The sequence below is a fragment of the Gorilla gorilla genome, chromosome 17 (genome assembly GCF_029281585.2).
Source record: "Gorilla gorilla gorilla isolate KB3781 chromosome 17, NHGRI_mGorGor1-v2.1_pri, whole genome shotgun sequence".
NCBI lineage: Eukaryota > Metazoa > Chordata > Mammalia > Primates > Hominidae > Gorilla > Gorilla gorilla.
This window is the reverse complement of record NC_073241.2, coordinates 59,251,339-59,270,809: the sequence shown is the minus strand read 5'-3', so window position 1 is coordinate 59,270,809 and position 19,471 is coordinate 59,251,339. Positions and strand designations below refer to the sequence as shown.

The 19,471-nt window shown below is 35.5% G+C and overlaps 1 pseudogene; it reads right to left on the bottom strand.

The window, feature by feature from the left end:
• Window positions 1-679: 679 nt before the first annotated feature.
• LOC134757386 (histone-lysine N-methyltransferase SETMAR-like) lies at window positions 680-15,994 on the bottom strand (annotated as a pseudogene).
• Window positions 15,995-19,471: the final 3,477 nt, after the last annotated feature.

The window sequence follows — 19,471 nt, the reverse complement described above, 5'->3', positions numbered from 1 at the left end:
GTGATATCCACTGCATACAAGGAATATTCAGTTGCACTATTTAGTATTTTATATTTCATGACAAGCCTTATAAAATAACAAGATTTATAACTAACAAGATATTTGGAATTAAAGAAAGAGCTGATTTTTGACCTTATTAGAATCTCTTTAGAACAAGATCCTTTTCTTTATTTGTCTTTGATGCAAGTTATTGCTCTTTATTTAATACAAATTACATGGACAACAATATCACACATATTCTCTATCCTCAGCACCATCCGACACTCAATACAAACAATCTGGTTTTATGGTTTTAGTACTTTGAAGTGTTATTTTAATAGAAGCTAGCAACAATTCATAACAGCATAATGAATTTATCATGTAGAATAGCTTTAGTGGGAGATGTTTTAATTTAGTGACTGTCAGAGAACATTTTAAAAATGGTAAATTGTTAATTCTCAAATTATTTATATTATCCATTTAGTTTAATAAGTGTTCACCCTGGTCGTAGCTAAATATTTTTCATTTTACTAATAATGTTAAATTGTTCCAATTTTAAGGTTTTATAATATTCTATCGTGTTTGATTTACTCTCAATTCTATGACATAAGGAGGAAGAATAAATATTAGGTTGCAAAAGTAATTGTGATTTTAGACTGTGAATTTTAAATCATTATACCCAGGCTCAAACACATATTTATTATTCAAAATAGGAACCATTACAATCAACACATTATCGCCAATGAGAAATAAGTTTGTTTATTCCTGTAGTGTAAAAGTCTGTGCTTCAGGATTCGACGAACTCTTGGAAAGCATTTTCTGCATCCCGCTGGTTGTGGACGTGTTTTCCCTGCAGAAAGTTGTCAAGATCCTTGAAGAAATGGTAGTCAGTTGGTGAGAAGTCAGGTGAATATGGAGGATGAAGTAAAACTTCATAGCCCAATTTGTTTAACTTTTTAAGCCTCGGTTTTTCAACGTGCGGTCAGGCATTGTAGCCGAGAACAATTGGGCCTTTTCTGTTGACTAATGCCAGCCGCAGGCATTGCAGTTTTCGGTGCATCTCATTGATTTGCTGAGCATATTTCTCAGATGTAATGGTTTTGCCGGGATTCAAAAAGTTGCATAGTGGATCCGACCGGCAGCAGACCACCAAACAATGACCACGATTACTTTTGGTGCAAGTTTAGCTTTGGGAAGTGCTTTGAAGCTTCTTCCCAGTCCAGCCATGGAGCTGATAATCACCAGCTGTTGTATAAAAACCACTTTTTGCTACACATCACAATCCAATCGAGAAATGGTTTGTTGTTGTTGTGCAGAATAAGAGAAGACAATGCTTTAAAATGACGTGTGTTTTTTTTTTTGTTTTTTGTTTTTTTTTAATTTTCGCTCAGCTGATGAGGCACCCACTTATGGAGCTTTTTCACCTTGCCAATTTGCTTCAAATGTCAAATGACCATAGAATGGTCGATGTTGAGTTCTTCAGAATGTAGTGGTAAGAGGGTTAGCTTTGATGATTGCTCTCATTTGGTTGTTGTCAACTTTTAATGGCCAGCCACTATGCTCCTCATCTTCCAGGCTCCCGTCTCCTTTGCAAAACTTCTTTAATGACCACTGCACTGTATGTTTGTTAGCAGCTCCTGGGCCAAATACGTTGTTGATGTTATGAGTTGTCTCCGCTGCTTTATGACCTATTTTGAACTTGAATAAGAAAATCACCCAAATTTGCTTCTTGTCTAATATCATTTTCATAATCTAAAATAAATATAAAACAAACAGCAAGTAATGTCATTAGCAAAAAAAAAGCAAGAAATGCACATTAAAATGATGTATAATATAACCACATTTATTTAAGAATGTATTCCAATATCAAATGGCAAATTTCAATATTGTGAAAACCACAATTATGTTTTCACCAACTTATATTAACCTAATTTTATGGATTAATAAATTATACCCCAAGATGTACCCAAAGGCAAATAATTAGTCCATGAATAATTTAAATTAGAACAAAGTTATTTGGACCTTTAGTCTACTGAATTAGAATATTATGCTATATAGTACATCACTGAATACCTAAATGGCTCTTTTCAGCAACAAAATTCTGCTTGTATTTTTACATATTTTCCATGTTCAATAATTATATAAAGAATTTCCAACTTATATTTATAATAAAATATTTTAAACTTTTTCATATTAAGATAATATATAATGGCCTTTGAATTGATAAAGTAATTAACTAGCACCAGTATAAGAAGAGGCTAATATAACTGACATTTAAATATTATATGGCTTTTTTTTGAGAACTTTAAAGGCATTGTTAACTAAAATATTTATTTATGGCTTTATACAACTATTCTTTTGGACCTAGACACTGCTTCTTCAAATAGAGTAAGAAGAGATAAATGATAGAGAGCAAAAAGTAATCATAATTTCTCTTTTAAGACATGATTAAAAGGGCAATTTAGAATGTAATAATTAATGTCAGTGATAATTGCTTTACTGTATAACATGCTGAGACATTCTGTGTCATTTAATAAGTTTGAATTTGCAAATCGAACTTTAAAAAGCTGGTTAATTCCTCCTAGGCAGTATGCCTAAAATTTAGATAGGGGCCAATGAGTGCATTATTTTGGATGCAATGGGGTAGCCATAAATGAATTCCTTCAACTTGTACTGGAAGTACTCTTTGAGAAGACTCTTTACAACCTTTAGTAAGCATTGCTTTTTCTGTAGGGTTATAATTTTGATTAAAACAATACTATAACATGCAACCATCAAGTTAAAGTTATAAAAGGTAGATATTAAGTAATCATTAAAACACTGATATACATGTGCTTATACATACATACTGCAAAAGGTAAATATTATATTTATTTATTGACTTATTGTTTTGAATACTTAATAACTAATATAACCAGCAAGAAAATGTACATTACTTACATTTCAAAACTAAACCAAAATATGTATTAGACTGATTAATACTATAATTGAGATTATCAAATAGTCTATGGAAGTAAGAGCATAATATTGATAAGAAACCTAAATTTTGGATTCAGGAAAGACTTCCAAAAAAGTGATATTTATATTGATGGATAAACAATAAGTACCTAGTAACTAGGTAGAGGTGGCACATAAATGAGGGAAAATTCCTACATATCTAAAGGAAAGAGAAAATACCATATTCTCTAGGAACTTCAAGTCTATCTAAGTCGTAAATCACTAGAGGATAAATGGAGAGATATCATGAAATAGATCATGAAGGCCTTGGTGAAACATGAGGAGGTTGGACTTTATGCTGCAGGTAATAGGAATGATTGAAGGGATTTGATAGTAACTATAGTCAGATTTGTCTCTTAGTATGACAATGCTGACTGCAGTGTGGAAAATGAATGGAGTGAAGTCACTTCAAAATAGAGAGGAAGTATTTATGAATTTATTGCTGTCATCCAAAAATGTAATGAATCATAACAGGGAAGTAAAAGTGTAAGTGGGGAAAAGTAGATAGATTTCAAAGATAAGAACACAGTTACCACAAATTATATGATGTGCAGGTAAAGGAAAATGTATGTTTCCTATTGAAGCCATAATAAATCACCAGCAATTTAGTAGCTTAAAACAATGGCTGGGCTCGGTGGCTCATGCGTGTAATCCTAGCACTTCGGGATGCCGAGGCAGGTGGATCACGAGGTCAGGAGATCGAGACCATCCTGGCTACTATGGTGAAATCCCATCTCTACTGAAAATACAAAAAATTAACCAAGCGTGGTGGCATGCATCTGTAGTCCCAGCTACTTGGGAGGCTGAGGCAGGAGAATCGTTTGAACCTGGGAGGTGGAGCTTGCAGTGAACTGAGACTGGACCACTGCATTCCTGCCTGGGTGACAGAGCGAGACTCCATCTCAAAAAAACAAAACAAAACACAAAAAAACCACAAAACTGCTATTTCATAGTTTGGTAGATTAGAATTCTGGCACAGGTCTCACTGAGCTAAAATCAAGTTGTCAGCAGGGTTGACTAGTTTTCTCTAAGGCCTAGGGGATAATCTGTTTCCTTCCTGTTTCCAACTTCTAGGAATAGTCTTCATTCTTTGCCTCCTGACACCTTCCTCCACCTTCAAAGTCATTAATGTTGCATCTTTCAAGTCTTGCTTTTATAGTCACATTTTCCTTTCTTACCACAGTTGGAAAAGAGTAGAGGATTTTAAGGACTGAGTTAGATTGGGTCCACTTAGGTAGTGCAAGGTAATCTCCTCCTCTTAGGATCACTGATTTAATTATGTATTTGCAGTTCCCATAGCCATAGAAAGCAACAAATTCACAGGTTCTGGATATTAAGTTAAGATATGGATATCCCTGATGGCCATTATTCCATGTACCACAGAAAGAAAAAGGTCAAAGGTGAGACACTTGTTTCTGAACTGGAAAATCTGAGGCAAGGAAAGTAAAAATTTTGTTCCCTGAGATAGATAAGAAGAGAATAAGAAATGCTAGGACATTATGATTAAAGTAACGTGGAGAGAGAACAAAAAGAAGAGGAAGATTATGACAGAGGAGTGGGTTGGTGACTGAGTAACTAGAAAAGAAAATCTATAATTAAGACCAGATTTGGACAAAAAGATATTGAAATATTACTTTTGTAATGGTCTCCCTCAGAGCCATACATCTGTGAATCATTAACTTTTGTTAGAAAGTGTGAAAGTTTTGGACTTGGATTTCCATAAAGCAACTTTAAAACAACTTATTGAGGTAAAATTCATGTACCATAAAATTAACCATTTTAAAATGGATACATTCACAATATTTTGTAGCCATTACCTTTAGCTATATCCAAAATATTATTTTCATCATCCCAAAATGAAACCCCAAATCTATTAAGCAATCACTCCCCATTTCCCTTACTCCCTGTCCCTCACATGCACTAATTTGCTTTCTTTGTGGTTCATAATAGTTTTAACCCTTGGGGGTATAGGTGTCTTTTCTTTTTCCTTGCAAAAATTGAATGGAGAAAGATCTACATGAATAATGGTGAACATGTTACAGAGTTTTTGGGAAACATGCCTGATCTTCGTAGGATATTTTCATTAAAAAGAGTAGATAGATTTATCCTTGTGGGCATATTATATATATGTAATTATATATGTATGTATATACTAATCTGGTTATATTTTTGAGGATTCTAATATTATTTAGATTTCTATAACAGAGAGAAATAATCAACTGTCCTGAGTGATCTAGAAGCTCAATCAGCACATTATTAGATATGGCAAACAGTTTGAATTATCAGTAAAGAGAACACAGCTTATGTTAAAAGAGAAGTGATTTGCCACTTATCTCAACAATGTATTTACAGTTTACATTATTTAAGATGTGTACATTCTTTCTCCTTTATTTAACATTTAAGAAATTCTTAAACCTTGGGGGTTTTACAAACGAAATTTTCAAGCTTCTTTATTAATTTGTTTTTAGTATTCATATTTATAAAATAATTAGGATTGAAGATTATGAGTGGTGTAGGGAAGACATAAAACTCTCTAACTAGTAGATCAAAATAATAATAATCTTTAAAAGTGAGGTCAAAGTTTAGCCCTAGCACCTCAGTATGCACATTATACCAAATGTTTCTCTTTTCCTCTGGACCCTAGCTCCCTAATATTTTCATGTTACTTTCCTACTTTCTGTATCAAATTTTGCTTTCATAAGTGATCTCAGATTTATTACTAGCAATGTCTGAAGAGGTAACATGAGTTCAAAATAAAACTAACTATAATTTAACATGGATTAACATCTTAATCTAAATGGATACATTTCTTATTTATTTATTTATGTGTTTGTTTTTAGACAGGCTGGAGTGCAGTTGTTTGATCTCGGCTCTCTGCAACCTCTGCCTTCCAGGTTCAAGCAATTTTCCTGCCTCCGCCTCCCAAGTAGCTGGGATTACAGGTACGAGCAACCACATTTGGCTATTTTTTTGTATTTTTAGTAGAGACAGGGTTTCACCATGTTGGCCAGGCTGGTCTGGAACTCCTGAGCTCAAGTGATCTGCCAGTCTCGGCCTCCCAGGGTGCTGAGATTACAGGCGTGAGCCACGGAGGCTGCCCTAAATGGATAAAGTTCTAATAGTGAAATTGCTCAGAGCAAATAGCAGACATATTGAGGGTCCCAGGAAAAAGTACTGAGGCATATGCTAGTCTATGTATAATAGATCTTTCTTAGACACAGATTAAATATGACAATGGTCTATCTCAGCAGTTAGTGAGTATACATGAATAAAACAAGAAATGCCATAATCTGATTGTTGTTTAACCTTGCTTAACAGTGGGGTAAAATAAACTATGTCTTATAATTCAGTGATCATTTATTGAATAACATCCTAATGCATGTAAGAAAATATGTTGGGGGAAAATATATAAGATATAGAATACATGTTAAAACTTAAAATTCCTGAGGGAAAGTATCTTGATAAAGTACTATATTCAAGGAAGTATTTACAAGATGCTGTGAATGTGGTACAAGAATATTATTGGAATTCACAAGAAAGAGAAAAAAAATTCACTGGGTTACTGAGGGAGCCCGAATAGAGGTGGTAAGAAGAAGTTGGAAATGGAAGAGAGTCTGACTTCTAAACAACAATGACCCTAATCAAAATAGTGCAATATGACCAAAAACAAAGTAATTATTTATAAATGATATTGCATCCTCTAGATGAGACTTGTATTTGTGTTTATTATCAATGAAACGCATTAATGACCTTTGAGAGATTCACTGGAATCCAGGATCTGTGTGTAATTTATTGAATGATGCAGCATTATGAATAATAATGTAACCTGAATTAAATAAATAAATAGCATTAGGAAACTGTGGAGGCCAGATCTATATTGTTGCCATATAAACACATTTTTTAAAACCCATGTCATTGTAATAGCAGTGTTGCCACCTTTTCCTCCTTCTGAGACAAGTGAAATTAGTTAGGAGCAACATAATTAAAAATAAAGAACAAAAAGATATTTTTCTCGACACTGCAAGAATCTTCACATGCACTGATTAGACAGTAAGTAAATACATAACAATCTCTTTTCTATCCATTATTCTAAATCTTCATCATTAAGTTACTATATCCCACACAATCCTATGAATTTTGGAATACATTTTTTTATCAACGTCTTTATATTATAGGGGATTCTGCAAATACTTTTGGTAAAGTGTGAGCATTTTCAAAAATTTAACATTAACAAAAAATGGTAGTATGAAAACACAATAGTTGACATTTACTCAGTGCATACATACAATGTAGCAGATCATCTTCTAAGCATTTTACCTAGAATGTTCCAATTTAATGTTTAGGGCAACACTGTAAACCAAGTGCTACTATTATCATTATTCTCTTTTGGCAGTTAAGATAATTAAAGGCACTGAGATTTCTAGAATTCAATACGTAAGTGTTCTGTATTTCAGGTGGCAGAATATTTTTGTTCAACAGACAGACTGGCAGATGTGTGTCTTCTCAGCAACTCTGCAACATTCTTTTTCATCTGACTCAAAACCTGCTCTCCTTGGATTTACAGCCTCTTTCAGTCTCTCTTGACCAATACATCTTCCCTGAATCACCCATATCTTGTAAAAATAAATGACTCTTTTAGCTTCTGATCTTTGTTCTTGCAAGGTGTTCAAGCGCATGTGAAGGAGAAAACGTATTTTTAAAACTCACACCCTTTGTTTCTGGGCCAGCCACCTATTCACCAGCCTTCCAAAATAAAGCACAGAAAAAATCCCCCATACATCTCAGTAATGAAGATGGTGGCGTGCCATTCACTGCAAATACACCACTGGCCCAGGCTGGTAGATAGTATGTTATCTGTGTGTAATCTACAACTCTATCATATTTAGACATCTTTTGGCAGGTATTAAGCACTTTGGTTTTTACATAGAATGAAATCATCTATTAGATAAAATATGTCTCTAAATATTTAGTTTTGCAGAGATTGATTTTTTTCTCTTAATTTGCTTTCTAGTATATTGTACATTGTTTTACAGCTTCAGAGAGCAAACTCCTATCACTTAAGTAAAAGCAAGTATACAAATATACTTCCAGTTATCATTTTATAAGTAGAAAACATTCAAAAGAGAATCTAAGGCCAGCCACAGTTGTTTATGCCTGTAATCCCAGCACTTTGGGAGGTTGAGGCCGGTGGATCACTTGAGGTCAAGAGTTCAAGACCAGCCTGGGCAATATGGTGAAACATCAACTCCACAAAAATACGAAAATTAGCCAAGTGTGGTAGTACATGCCTGTAATCCCAGCTACTCGGGAGGCTGAGGCAGGAGAATTGCTTGAACCTGTGAGGCGGAGTTTGCAGTGAGCCGAGATTGTACCACTGCACTCCAGCCTGGGTGAGACTCATCTCAAAAAAAAAAAGACAAAAAAAATGAATCATACAGAATAAAGCTCACACCTCTTTATGCACTTCTTTAAATAGAATACATCAAGTAATCTATAAAGGGATAAAGGGAACTGTGGGGAGAACATTAACTGATATGACAAAAAATAAATGGTTCAAAATCATTTCACAGGTAAAATTTATTGTATTAATATTCATCATTAATAGACATTTTAATATCGTTTACCATAGGTACTGTTTCCTAGCATTCAACGTATGGTTCGATAGAATTCCAAAACAAATATTTTGTTATCTTTGGAATGTAATTTGTCACTACAAATGGGAAAATATTGAGAAATATGTACTATCTTATAGCTTTAAAAAATCTGTTCAGAGTGCTGGATCCTGTCGCTTAGTTCTGGAAGGGAGTGTCTATGTCTTTCTCCCACCCTCCAGATTCCTCTACCATATTTATCCAGCAGCGGCAATGACCAAGAATAAGAAGCTCCAGTATCAATGCAGCTCACGGGAGTCGTTTTAGCAGACAAGCTTAGAAATCGATGCTTTAGCCAGGTGCAGTGGCTCACGCCTTAATCCCAGTACTTTCGGAGGCCAAGGCGGGTGGGTCTCCTGAGGTTAGGAGTTCAAGACCAGCTTGACCAATATGGTGAAACCCCATCTCTACTAAAAATACAAAAATTAGCCGAGCATGGTGGCGCATGCCTGTAATCCCAGCTACTTGGGAGGCCAAGGCATCAATCGCTTAAACCCAGGAGGCAGAGGTTGCAGTGTGCCAAGATGGCGCCACCGCACTCCAGCCTGGGCAACAGAGTGAGACACTATCTCAAAAAAAAAAAAAAAGAAATAAGAAATTGATGCTTTACACATTGCTTTGAGGAGAGCCCTTGCTTGGGGAAAAGGGTCAGATTACATACAAAAAAAGTGGTGACTTTGTTATCTAAGTATAAGACTATTGCCACTAAAACTGAGGGCCAGATCCTATGCTCTATTCTCTCCCTTCAAAAGAAAGAAAAAGGTAAACATCTACCTATAGCAGGGATACATTTCAAAAATGTTCTGTTCATCACATCTTAAATAAAAGTAGGAGATTAGGCTGAATTCAGACGAACACTTCTTCTAGCTTCAGCATTCTGGGAATTCATTTGTTATCAGAGTTTCCTTATATAAAACAAGTTATTCTATGTGCATAGTGATGTTTCTTTTATATCGCCATCTAGGCAGCCATTCATTTTATTTACTTATCTTTTTTTATTGTTGCACAGTTTATTCTGGTGCTGGGCTTCCAATTATTGAGAGGGTGTTTGCTTATATTAATCTTTGTTTTTTTACTCTTCATGCCCCACCCCTTGGGGCCAGCTAAAAAACTCAACCTATAATACTTTCCTCAAATCCTCTAACATTTCTGCTTTATCTTCTAAAACATGGCTGTTATTATCACTGTGCTCTGTGTTTTGTTTCTACTTTAAAATTGGATTGGTGAGAGCATGCCTGAGGCAGTGAAAGACAATTATTTCTCTGATGTTCTGCTCTTGGTGATTTTTTTCAGAAATTCCTTTTAAAGATATGAACTCCTAGCATTTCAAGTGTTACAAAAGCCATCATGAAATTGTCACCGATGTGATTTTAACATAAGTGTTACTAAATGTCTTTGCGAGAAATGCTGACAAAGTCATCATTATAGGCTAGAACTTGTAACTAGGATATATGGTTGTAATGTTACAACCACATGAGGCAGGTATTAGCCAAAAGATCTGATGTGCCTGCAAGAATAAAATAGTCATAACATTTACTTCTTTATGCACAAGTGAATTGACTGTCTGCCCCACTATCACCCCCACCCCCAAGCCCCACTTATTTGGGAATATCTTGGCTATCAAGTTCAGCAGCCTGTGTCTGTGTATTGTTGGAGAAAAGATGGTTGCTGTTTATAAAGTACAAAACAAATATAAAATCAGACTCCATGGAATATCTTTTTCAGATTTAACAACAACAATATATGCACTGGCCACAGACTCAACATAGTCTGAGTTCAAATCTCAGTCTACTGGGAGTTTAGGCAATATTCTAAATGTCTCAAAAGTAGAAATGTTTCCATTTTGAGTTGGAGAAAAAAATTGCTATCTAAGCAAGGATTTTAGAGTAATCAAACAAGATAATACATAAAAATACATATCACAGTACCCAGCATACATTCAGTTAACAAACACGCACATGAAATTTATGTATGTTAAGTATTATTATATGTGTTTTACATATATTATGATATGAGGTTCATTTTACAGATAAGAAGATTAGGGGAAATAGAGCTTAGATAATTGAGGTCTCACAGCTGATGAATGGGTATATCATGACTCAAACCCAGGCAAAAAAGCTCCAGAAACCATGCTTTCAATAGTGTCTAATCCCTGTCTAGCCTTTACATATTTTTTTTCTGTATTTTTGTCTTTTGAATTTCATTCCTTCTCTTGACAGGAATCAAAGGTTTCCAAACTTTCCATAGTCCTCTTAAAAAATTCAGTGTAAACCCTGAACATTTTGCTATTACTACCCCAAATTCTTATGAGATAATTCATAACCCTCAATGGAATTCTGGAATGCTGATTTCCTTACTCTTCCCTAGAACAGCCTAAATGGTTTAATATTTCTCCAGATGCCACTAAGATCTTTCCTTTGGCACTGAAAATGGCTTCAATCTGACATCAGGTACCTGTGAAACACTTATGCTATTTCAGAGCAACCACAAAGCACCTTGGAAGAACTCATTAGGTCAAATCCCATTATCCTTTCTTTCAATGGTTTTGGTGGTTCACAGAGCTTACAAGGGTAGGAAGTCTAACGGGTTTTATTTGTACCTCTGAGTACATTCCACTCCTCTGTGAGCATCTAATTAGACATTTTTTGTTTCTGTTTTATTTTTCTCTTGACAAAAAGGAAAATAAAGTGCAAGGAGAAGAATGAAAAAGAAGGTGGTTGGTTAACAAGAATTTAGTGATAGGAGGGAGGGAGGTGGGGATATGTAGGTCTTGTAGCTTATTTTTTATTTTATACAAACTGGTATTTGTGTAAATATTAGGAGAGTATTAGGCCTACCTTCTTTTTGATTAACACTTAAAGCAAACGCCTTGGAAATATAAGTCATCATTTCATAGTTTCATTTATTATCAGAATATTATAATATCCAAAATATAATCACTTGTTATTTACCTAGTATCATTAATATAGACAAAAAGCAGGCAACCTATTCTTTCACATATGCTATGATGACTCTCTGGATTTATTCAATCTGTTAAATTGGAATATTTTGAAGATACTTTAGTCTTTCAATCATTTCCTCCAAACCTACTCCCATACTCTTAAAAAATTGCAATTTGTCTTTCAGCCATCAACATATAGCAAGAGACTATGTGATAATAAATCCTCTAAAGCTTGTCACAGGTTTTATTTGTGAGGAAGTATTAGAGAATCTTGTTTTATTTAACAGATTTGTGTTTCACCATAGCTGTGTTTGCATTTAATTTAGTGAAAATAAAAAAAAATCATGTAACTATTTTTAAGTGATTTTCACAATAAAACTTAAAGCCAAACCCTTTGTGAAGTGTATAAGACATTATCATCATGATCACAGTAAGCATTTATTTAACATTTCCTATACTTCATGAACAGGTTTACCTGCTTTGGGGCATTTTATAATTTGATTTTTATACAACCTCCATTAAGCAAGTACCAATATACCAATTTATATTTGAGACTATTGAATCTTAGAGAGTTAAAGCAATCTTTCCAAAGTCAGGTAAGTTTGCGAAAAGGAATTCAAACCTATCTTAGTTTAAATTTGTGCTCTTACCCACAATGTTATATTGTCCTACCTTGCATAGATTGTTTTTCCTGGTAAACCCACTCTTACTTTCCTACTTCCTTTTTTCATTTATTTCATTATCACCTAATTCAAATATTTTATCTTGCTAAATTACATTTATTTCGCTATCCATATATGCATAAGCCCATTTGCTTAGATATCTACACGACACTAAATCTATATGAACAAAGGCAGAAGATGTCAATAATTAATAGGGAATGGTTAACTGTGGCTAATAGAAGAAGATCATAGTTATAAAGGAGCAACAAATAAATAAGGATAAAAATGGTGAGAAACAAACAGACAATCTCAAAATATCCCTTGATATCCAGAACTGAAATGCAATATAAATTGCAGAAACATATTTCTAAACAATGTTATTCAACTTTTTAAAACCAGTGTCATATTGATCAGATATTGAAATCCAGCAAGGTATTTTGTACAGTCAGTCAATTAAATCATCGTTTTTGTCCAGTCATAATACCTTTATTTATATAATTTTATAAATTCTTTTTCTAGTTTCCTTCCCATTTTTGAGGAATGAATTAATTCTATTTTTATGATAAGACTTAACATGTCAGAAGCAACTATGTTAAATGTTTAACAACTTGTCTTTTTAGTAAAACAAAAATCCTAAGATAAAACCCTTGTTATTGAGAGAGCAGATTATATTTCACTTCCATTTAAGCTGTTGGCCTTAAAATGTTTCTTTGGTGAAGTTTTGTAAATTCATTTTTTTCCTAGTAATGTTGAGAACAAAGCCTTAATCTATATTAAAAATACAATTTTTTTATAGAATTTAATAAGCTTCTCATAAAATTATATAAACAGGTTTTGGAAGAGTGCTCATAATTCTCTATCATTTTTTCCTGAACATATTTTATTTATGAGCAATGTAAGATGTGAGATATTTGCACAAAATTCATAGTTAGAGGTGGCAAATTTCATCTAATTAGAAATGAGTGATATTGACATTTGTGACTAAGATTTTGCTTGTGGATGAAAAAAAAAATGACTAAAGACAAATGCAGCAGAGGTGGAGAGGGAATGAGATACCTGAATTTACAAATGGGTGGTGGGTGGCTTGCCTTTCTCAAGTACATTATTTAGTTAACTTTTAAGACAGCATCTGTTTTCTTGGTAACCTTTTAAAGCATCTAATCAGAACATCTCATGAGTGTAGGGAGGATGCTGAGTGAACACGTTTTTGGCTTCTCCATTCATGTCCTGATGTGAGCTTTGTTCAACTGAACTATGAAAAAAAGGGCAGAATATATGCACAGCAAAATGTGGATAGGAGGATGATGTGACTATTTGAAGCTTATTTGAATGCAATTTCATTAATATTGAATGTATTGAATAATATTGTATGGGAAAGAAAATTGCCTATGCAAAATTAGAGAAATCTAAACAAATTAATGGAATATCGAGTGCTTATACATTAGGCTTTGTTTTTTGTCTCTTCTGTGTATTATTTTATTAATCTCCAAAGTACTCTATGGTGTAAGCAGTAAAATGATGCCACCCTTTCAAAACACTGGCACAATCCTCACAGAAGGTATAGCAAGCCAGGCACAGAGTAAGTATCCAAACTTGGGCAGAGTCACTCTTCACTACTAGGCAATACATTATTTTTGGTTCTGTGTTGTTTTAAATAACGATGATCTCTTTGAAATCTGCTCTTATTTTCAACCTTTCCTTAGAATTATTATTAAAGATTTATATTTCCAAAATATGCTGAAATCCATTTAATATTTGGTAAATAGGTGTTTTACTAAAGAGTAAAACCACAAGGTTAACTGGCATATAAAATGGATCTCATATTTGGTAGTAATAAGTAAAAGAGTGAATTCATAGAGAGAAAGAGAGAACATTTCATGCTTTCTACGTTTATTTGAAAAAAACAAATTAGAGAGCTGAATAATGCTATTTAGAGAGTTAGAGTGGGAATGTTGATATATACATACACTTATGTACCTATCAGAAATGTCAACATTTGTAGGCATTCTAGCAACAAATCTGACAATAGTCAAGATAAAAATAAAATAATCTCTTCTATGAACAAGCAATTTCATCACATATGTGTGTGTATGTGTGTGTAAGTATATAATATATAACATATATAACACAACATATATAGCATATGTTTTTTTTTTTTCTTCTCACATGGATCTGTTAAGGGAATATGCAAAAGGGTGTTTCTTGCACTGATGTTTGTGGTGGGGATTTGGAGTGTGGTAGGAATCTGGGTAGAGTAACCATCATTGGGAATGACACCAGGCAAAATGTAGTGTATGGACAACCAGAGTATACAACTGCGCTAAAAAGAATTGCTGAGAGAAAACGTTAGCTATGTAGATTAAACTTTAAAAGCATAAGTCTGCGCTAAATAAAAAGAAACAATAACATATATGGAAGATTACCATTACTGTGTGTTGACAATATCACAAAAGTCATTTTCTGTGAACAAATGCAGTCTATGTGAATAGTTGTCAGTAGGATGGGAGATAAATAGGAGAGTTATATCGGAATAAAATCAAATTAATAGTCAAGGGAGGGTCAAAGTCAGTGCTTATGATGATATCATGTGAAGAACTGAGGGTATAATTAACATAGCTCTTTGCATTGTGCTCTAACTAGACTTGGCAGATTAGCTAGAATGGAGGGACTATTTAGTTAATCTCATTCAGTGGCCTCCCTTACGCACACATGTTCTAACATGTGATAGCAGCCTGTTAAGTCTGAACAAGTCTGCATTTATCATAACTAATTGACCTAATGAAAACACATTTTCTCTCTTTAAAGTTTGTAAGAGAAGGTGTTACAAATTTACATAAATTTGAATTGTTGTGATATATATTACTTGAAACTCCAAATTTGTTTTACTTCACTTAGCAGATGGTGTCTTTTTATGGGACTACCTGTTAGGCTGAACACAAGTGAGTTTCTGAGCCAAGATACATAAATACTTTATCTCTTTAGGGGATCCATCTTTTCCTCTCTGTTTATACTGTTTGTTAATGATCTGCTTACTAGCTGATTTGGCATGAACATATTTCTTCATGCGGGCAACCATATTGTTTCATAACAGATTGTCTGAAATTTTTGAAATACATTTCAACAGGACACTTTTGGATCTTTGGAATTTGCCTTTATGTTCTAAATGGAAGTTACTTTAATTATGCTATTTTAAAAATGAATTTCAAACAGGGCTTTCCTCTACCTAGTCTACATTTTCAGAAGTCATTCCATCAAATAAATAATAATTGTTGTTTAAAATCATTTATCTTCTTACTTTTGGTGCATGATGTGATTCTAGAAAATCATAATAATCACACATTTTCAAGTGTAAATGGATATCACTTAAATATAAAACATATATTGCCACATCTTCTAATTCAATTGTGCTTGTTACTGTAACTATAGAGATCAGTTATTCCAGGTCAATATAAATAGGTATCAGTTTCCGAAAGTTTAAAAATTGTCTCATTTTTGAAGACAAGCTCAAGTGTAAGGAAAAAAAAACAAATTGTATTTACCGTGGCTAAACCTGATTCACATCCATTTTTTAAAATCGATCTTGAATTCTACTTCTAATCACTGTGCTTTATTATGATTGAGATTGACAATAAGTCTAGACTGGATCAGCTTTCCCCGTCTTCATTGGTTTTCTCAACTCTATACCAGCTCCTAACCAGAATATCTTCAATCTGGACATCATCATCATAGTCGTCTTTTCTCTCTCCAAATTTGTGGATGGGCATTTTCCCCATAAATTATAATCTTCTTACCTTCATTTTATTCAGGCTGCCCACATTATTTATTTGTTTATTTTTAAAATTTTAATTTTGATGGGTGTGTTAGGCCATTCTTGCGTTGCTATAAAGAAATAGCTGAGACTGGATAATTTATAAGAAAATAGCGTTCATTGGCTTATGGTTTTGCAGGCTGTGCAGGAAGTATAGTGTCATCTGCTTCTGGGGAAGCCTCAGAAAGCTTATGATCATAGCAGAAGGCAAAGGGAGAGCAGGTACATCATGTGGTAAAAGCAAGAGAAAGGGAGGCAGAGGAGGTGCTACATACTTTTAAACAGCCAGATCTCATGAGAGTTCACTATTGCAAGTGACAGCACCAAGGGGATAGTGATAAATCATTGATGTAGGGCCCACCTCCATGATCCAATAACCTCCCACAAGGCCTCACCTCCAATACTGGGGATTACAATTCAACCCAAGATTTGAGTGAGAACACAGATCTAAACCATGTAATTTCACCCCTGACCCCTCTTAAATCTCATGTCCTTCTTACATTTCAAAATATAATTATTCCTTTCCAACAGTCTTCCAAAGGCTTAGCTTGTTCTAGCATTAAACCAAAGGTCCTGAATTCAATACAAAGGCTCATCTATCAGATGAGCCTCATCTTCTTCCACCAAGGGGCAAGTAAAATCAAAACAAGTTAGTTACTCCCAAGATGTAATGGGTGTATGTGGGTAGGCACTGGGTAAAAATTTCTATTCCAAAAGGGAGAAATCAGCCAAAAGAAAGGGGCTACAGGCCCCACACAAGTTTGAAATCCAGCAGGCAGTCATTGAATTTTAAAGCTTCAAAACAATATCCTTTGATTCCATGCTCAACATCCATGGTACACTGGGGCAAGGAGTGGGATTTCAAGGCATTAGGCAGCCCTGTGGTTTTGCACGGTGCCGCCCTCAAGGCTGCTCCCACGAGCTAGAGTTTAGTGGTTATAGCTTTTCCGGGTACAGGGTGCCAGCTGCTGGTGGATCTACCATTCTTTGGTCTGCAGTATGGTGACCCTCTTCTAACATCTCCACTAGGAAGTGCCCCAGTGGGCGCTCTGTGTGGGAGCTCCAACCCCACATTTCTCTTCCACATTGCCCTAGTAAAGGTTCACTGTGAGGGCTCAATCCTTGCAGAAGGCTGGACACCCAAGCTTTTTTGGAGGATCCCAAGCCTTAACTCTTGAACTCTGTACCCACAGGGTTAATGCCATGTGGAAGCTGTCCAGGTTTACAGCTTGCACCCTCTGGAGCTGTAGCCTGAGCTGTACCTGGGCCCCTTTGAGCAGAGGCTGAAGCCCCTGCAGCCAGGATGTGGGGAGCAGTGTCCCAAGGTTGCACAGGGCAGCGGGGCCCTGGGCCTAGCCCACTAAACCATTCTTCTCTCCTGGGCATTAGGGCCTGTGATAGGAGGGGCTATCATGAAGTTCTCTAAAATGCCATCAAGACCTTTTTCTCATTACCTTGACTATCAGCACTTGGCTTCTTTTTCTTGCAAGTGATTGCTATGCAGCCTGCTTGGATTCCTCTCCCCCCAGAAAGTTTTTCCTTTCTCTGCCACATGACCAGGCTATAAAGTTTCCAAATATTCATGCTCTGCTTTTCTTGTAAGTAAAAATTCCAACCTTAAGTCATCTCTTTACTCCCACACCTAAGCGTAGGTTCTTAGGAGCAGCCAGGTCACATCTTGAATGCTTCACTACTTAGAAATATCTATGACCAGATATGCTAAATCATTATTCTGAAGCTCAAACTTCTATAGAGCCCTAGGGGAGGGAACAATACAGTCAAGCTCTCTGCTAAGGCATAATATGCATGACCTTTGCTCTAATTCCCCCAAATTTCCTCATTTCCATTTGAGACCTCAGCAGCCTGGACTTCATTGTTTATATCACTGTCAGCATTTTGGTCACAACCATTCAACCGGTCTCTAAGAAGTTCCAACCTTCCCCTCATCTTCTTGTCTTCCTCTGAGCCCTCCAATGCCTTCCAACCTCTGCTCGTTACCCAGTACCAAAGCTTCTTCCATATTTTCAGATATATTTATAGCAATGTTTCATTCTTGCTATCAATTGTCTGTGTTAGACCATACACCTCACTGCTAAAAAGAAATACCTAAGGTTGTGTAATTTATTAAAAAAGAGATTTTATTGGCTCCATGAAAATGGAAGAATTTCATGTTACAAATGACAATGAAAACACAACATACCAAAACCTATGGGATATAGCAAAGCTGTACTAAGAGAAAAGTTAATATTTATAAGTGCCTATGGCAAATATGTAGAAAAACACTAAAGAAACAACTTTGCCAGGTGTAGTGGCTCACATCTGCAATCCTAGGACTTTGGGAGGTTGAGGCAGGTGGACTGCCTGAGCTCAGGAGTTCGAGATCAGCCTGGGCAACATGGTGAAACCCTGTCTCTGCTAAAATACAAAAAATAACCAGGTGTGGCAGTGTGCACCTGTAGTCCCAGCTACTTGGGAGGCTGAGGTAGGAGAATTGCTTGAAACCGGGAGGTGGAGATTGCAGTGAGCTGAGATCACACCACTGCCCTCCAGCCTGGGCAACAGAGAGAGACTCTGTCTCCAAAAAAAAGAAAAAGAAAAGAAACAACTTAATGATGCATCTTAAAGAACTAGAAAGGCAAAAGCAAATCAAAACCAAAATTAGTAAAAGAAAAGAAATAATATAGATTAGAGCACAAATAAATGAAATTGAAATGACTAAAACATTAAAAAAGGTCAATGAAACCAAAAGGTGTTTTTTTTTTTTGAAAAAATAAAATTGAGAAACCTTTAGACAGGCTAAGAAAAAAGATAAAAGACTCAAGTAAATAAAATCAGAGATGAAAAAGTGTGTACTACTGGGCTACTGCTGCTAATTATTCAAGGCTCAAGGGCTTTTCAGTTAGCAGGTGATGAATACTGCCAGGACTCAGTGCTTCCCTTCAAAGCTATGGGTTCCCTTCTGGCCCAGGTGTGTCTAGAAATGTTATCTGAGAGCTAGGGTCTGGAAAGGCTGCCTCACAATTCCACCCAGTGGCCTATCCTACTGTGGCTGATCTAGTATCCAAGTTGCAAGACAAAGTCCTGTTTGCTTTTTCCTCTTCTTTCCTCAAGTGGAAGGAAGGGGTCTTTTTTGGAGCTGCAAGCTGCACTGCCTAGATTTGAGGGAAGGGTGGCACAAGCACTCCACTGGCTCCTTCAGCTGTTACCTCACTAGGTCACATGCTCCCCAAGTCCAGTGGTTCTGAACCCAACACAGCATTAGCACTTGTGCAGGAATTGCACAGTCTAGTCCTTTTGGCCTAGACTGTCTTTCAAGTTTATTTAGAACCCCAGAACACTTTAGCCCCAAGTGGCAAAGCTTATCAGAACTCAGGTTCCAACCCCTGGGATGGATGACTCCCCTCTGGCTAGGGCTGGTCTAAATGCTCCCTCC